Here is a 5,058-nt window from a genome sequence, read left to right as displayed (position 1 = left end):
AAATCGCTTGTATCCCGGACAAAACTGGGAAGAGTGTTGACTCAACTTTGTAGAAAAAAGTCAATGTACTGGCCCACATTTTCTCCACAGCTGTTTATGGCGGAGATGATGGGTCTGCCGGGGACAGGGGATGTCCCTTTGTGAATTTTTGGGATTAAATAGAGACATGGCAGGACTGGATGTTCATTGTAGATAAATTTGTATTCATCCGCTGAGATGAGGCCTTCTCTGCGATATTTTAGAAGTAGTTTGTGTAGGCTTTCATTAGCTTTGAGATACTCTTTTTTAGTTGATTTGATGTAACAAGCAGGGTCTTGTAACTGCCTTTGTGCCTCTGTAGAGTAATCAGATTTGGGCCAAATAACGATGTTGCCCCCTTTATCTGCAGTTTTTACTATGATATTGGGGTTGTCTTTTAGCTTTTTCATAAGTTCGAAATATTTGGCTTTTTGCACATTGTACTTCTTCTTCTTTTGATTGTTGATTTTTTTGTACAACTCTTTGATGTCTGCAATAATACAATCCTGGAAAACATCCACCGCATCTTTGGCCATGATAGGCACAAAATCCGATTTACCTTTAAATGGTGTGATGCCCGCACCTTTTTGAGCCATGCTGATTTTTTCTAGTCTTTTTTGTGTGCTTGTCTAGCCATCATCAGCCATTGGTTGAGAGTTGGTTGCACGGTAAAGATCATGCATATCAAGGAAAACTGGTACATCAGATACTGATAGTTGAACTGTATTATCAGTATTGCTGGTATTAGTATTTTCTTCAGTACCTGTAGTAGACTTTAATTTTTGTAGCGCAAAGAATTTCTTCAGTTTTAATTTGCGAATATAACGATACACATCAACTCTGGTGGAAGCATATCTGAAATTTTGTTTGGGGCAGAAATTTAAACCAAGCATCAGAAGTTGTTGTTCCGCTTTTGTGAGGGTTATATCTGAAAGATTCACAATGGATCTCCCCATCTCTACTTCTTTTTCTTCCATGATTGGTTTGTCTTTTTGTTCCATCCCCCTTTGTTTGTGTTTCCTTCTCCTTTCGCGTCTTTTTTTATTTCTGCGGATGTTGCTGCATTTTTTTGACGCGGTCTCAGTGTGCGCAGTCTTTCGGCTACTAAAAAATATATATATATTTCATCCAAGGATTGCGGCACACAGATAGTGTTATATCATCAAAATATTTATTACTCCATGCTCGGACCGACGCGTTTCAGCCTAGTTCACAGGCTTTGTTCACGGTAAGTGGTCACATTTCTATGTCTACTATTTATCACAGTTTAGCAATTAGGGTGCTTTCTGGGACTAGTAGCACATACTGAATTCGATTTACACAATTGAAACTTTTCAAGATATTTGCGCATTTAGGGATGCTGCTACTACATTTTGCACTATTTAAATTTTACAATTTACTAAATTTCAATCAGTATTTAGTCGCTGCTTGATTCGCGCTATATTCACAAGAATTGCATTACTGTTATGCAGAGTTTTACAGTCACATTTTCTGAAGTAACCGGGTATATTACCCTTAATCAATCATCATATGTGCACTATTTTAACGATTTTTACAGGTTGTAGTTCATATAATCAGGGTATAGTACCCGATAGAATGAGAATTGCCCACTTGCCTTGGGGGCTACAAAAGCAGTCCACGCACTCCGCGACAAGGGGCGGGACGGAGCATGGGGCGAAGCCCGGGCAAAGGGCGGGCCGTTTGAGGCCGTTCAAGGACGGAAGAGACCGGGACCGGCCCACCCCCCTTGCTTTGGCTCTACTGTGTATCCGGCACATCTTCAAACAAAGATTGGACCAAACTCCGTATCAGGATGACCACCAGAGAAACATGGAGTAAAAGCACTTTGGCTGCAGCGGGTACTGCTAAAGGTACGCTGGAAAACTATTTTGCTAAAGCTGGCACTCAATTGAGGCGCAATTCACAAGAACTAGACAGGGCAAGGAGATCTTCCATGGGCCCTCTGGCACATGCTAAGTCCCCTGCCAACAGAGCCGATCTTACATCAAACATTGAAAATACTGACCCTATAAATAAGACATTGGGCGCTGTCAATTCTCCTTTGAATACAGATACATTAAACTCTACCTCATTTAGTATTGCAAAGGACCTGAGTGAATATATCGATATGAGCATGTTAAACTTGCCGCAGAGTCAACCGCACTCCATCCCACCTACCACTGTAGCCCTAGTTCCAGATGTAATCATTGACAAAGGCATACCTAATAATCCTTTGCAGGGGGCAAGGGAAGGAGCTATTCCTAAAACGAAAACAGATGTCCAAAACAAATGGAAAAAGAAGACAAAAACTACCAAGCTTAACCCTATCCCCGAGGCCAGTAGACCTGGCTCAATCAACACAAAAATCAGACCCATTGATACAACCGAGATAATATCTTCTGAGGTATTGCTTGTAGAGGCAACAGAACACAACAATATGCACCTTCTCAATACCTCTAGTGAGGAGTGGACATCACGCTAGCAGATATAGGTGCTCTCATGAGATCCCTACTAAGCCCTCTAGAAGCATGGTTAATAAAGATGGAAGCTAGGCTAGTATCTATAGAAAAATCGACTGTCCAGGTAGCTGAAAGCCTAAAACATATAGTGGGGGTGGTCGCAGAGGGGGCAAAGAGCCAAAGAATAAAAGGGATCCCCCTACAAGCTCAACAAAGGACAATAGAGCAGCCCCTCTGGTGCAAAAGGCCAAATCAACCCCCCCAAGCACGACTAACCAACATAAGGCCAAGGCAGACAATCCCAATCCACCCACTAACCAACAACTACCGAATCCCCACCCCCAGACTAACCCCAACCCAACTAAGGATAATACCCAAGCCTCAAATGATTCACACAGATCACACAAATCATTACCAACTGTAGTTGAGGCACCTGGGAATATCAGGAAGTTTAGAGCAGTGTACTTACCTCCGGAGGCGAGCCCCTATACAGTGGTTTTAGCAGGGGTTCCTGAGCTGAAAACCACCTTCAAAGAATCAACAGCTTCCTTGAAGAATAAGGTGGTTAGTTGGCTATCCATGTACAGACCTTTACCGCAAGGTATAACTGGTGAGGTCCTGATGGTCAGAAGGGTTCCATGGGTAGGCAGCTCAAAGAAAACCATCCATGGAGATTGTGTCCTGATTAACTTCAGAGATGCCAGGACCGCCTCCTATATTTGTGGATGGCACCCGGACGACCAAGGGAGTAACATCAAGTCATTACCCCTTTCCTTCTTCTATCCCCCATTGAATTACGAAAGGGATGTGGAGAGATGGGGTAGTTTCCCAGAGAGGGGGGGCAGGTGGGATCATAGCGAGAGAGCGAATTTCAAATACCCCAGAACCCAACAACAAGCGATTTTCACACCAACTTTGGAGTAGGAGGGTTGGGAAACGTATCATGGTAGGGGAGGCGGCTGGGGTGGAAGAAATAGAGGAGAATACCGTCCCAGAGTCCATCACCCGACATACTTTCCCACATTTAATAGATACAGCGAAATAGAAATGGTGGATTGACAGGTAAGGCCCCATGGCAAGGAGTATCTCCTTTGCCATAGAGAGGGTCTCGAGGGAACCACCACACCCTGTAGTTCTACAAATGAAGCAATGATAGAGACTAGGCAGATTGAAGAAATGAATCATAGTAGGGATGCAAATAAAACCATAATTAGGCTCCCCAATAGTAACAGGGAATCAGGAGAAGCACGAGGACTTTTGACCTCAGCAACAACGCTCACAGGTAAGACAATTGACCATGCCCCCTCTCCAACATCACCCACAAACCCCAGGCCTCCCTCCCTGAAAACTATTTCATGGAATGTGGCAGGCCTTGGAAATAAATGGGACCAACCGGATTGATTATCCTTCATTGACACTAAAGACGTATGTCTTTTTCAAGAAACCTGGGCGAGGGAAGAGTACTCCCCCCCTGGCTTTGCAACACTGTATATCCCCGCGATATGAGGGGGTAGGGGAAGCCCCTCTGGTGGCCTTGCAGTATGGGTGACAACTCACTTGGGATGCAGGGTCACACGCCTCCCGCTGATCAGTCAAGATATATTAGCTGTGCAGCTCGATTGGACAAATTCCCGTAGACTCGTCTTGATAAATGTTTACTCTAGATCAGTAAACATAGCACGAGAATCGACCACCATTGAGGAACTTTCAGCTTTCCTTAATGACCTACCCATGGGGATCCCAATTGTGGTGGGAGGGGATTTCAACTCACACTTTGAGCCTCTTGCTGGCCTCCTGGATGGGTCCTCACTAGAAGAGGATGCTAGATGGTCAGTTCCTCCAACGGTAGCCCCTCCCCCTAGAGCATGGACCCCACTTGCCCTACAGATCACCGCCCTAACTCTCAAACATGGTCTTAGGGCGTGCAATGGCCGCACTAAATCTGACAACCCCAGTAAATTTACTTTTAATAGAGTGGGCAGGGAGTCAAGAATAGATTACGTTTTAGTCAAATTGTCCTCTTGGCAACACATCATTGATTTTAGGGTACTACCCAGAACAGACAGTGACAATAACGCCCTAGAATTGGACTACGCCGTCCCTGGCAAGGAGGGTAGGGACCATGCCATGGTGGCGGTAAATCCAAATCCAGGCCTCCTTCTCGAGAACAATAGAAAGAGAGTAAGGTGGAAAAAATTGGCTACTACACGAGAATAATCCCAATACTAGAAAAAGTCTGTCTCCTTAGTGTGGAACCAAGTTCCTGGGAAACCAAAAAAACTACTGGGGCTGGTACATGAAGAACTTGTTAGGACCTTGGCGATAGATCTTTTTTCCAAGGCTCATAGTAGAGGTGCTGCCTACCACCGGTCGACATGGTATAATGCCACATGTCGCAAGGCAAAGGGGATCTTGTCTCTTCTATTAAAGAAGGCAAAAGTAGACTAGAGATACAGACTAGAAGACAGGCATACAAGAAAATGGTCAATAGTGCTAAGATGGAGTGGGATCAGAATAAATGGGAGGAACTCTCCAGTTCCTTAGCCGCTATGATTCCCGAAAGTTCTAGTGCATCGTTAAC

The sequence above is a fragment of the Lissotriton vulgaris genome, chromosome 9 (genome assembly GCF_964263255.1).
Source record: "Lissotriton vulgaris chromosome 9, aLisVul1.2, whole genome shotgun sequence".
Classification (NCBI taxonomy): domain Eukaryota; kingdom Metazoa; phylum Chordata; class Amphibia; order Caudata; family Salamandridae; genus Lissotriton; species Lissotriton vulgaris.
This window is presented reverse-complemented; position numbering follows the sequence as displayed.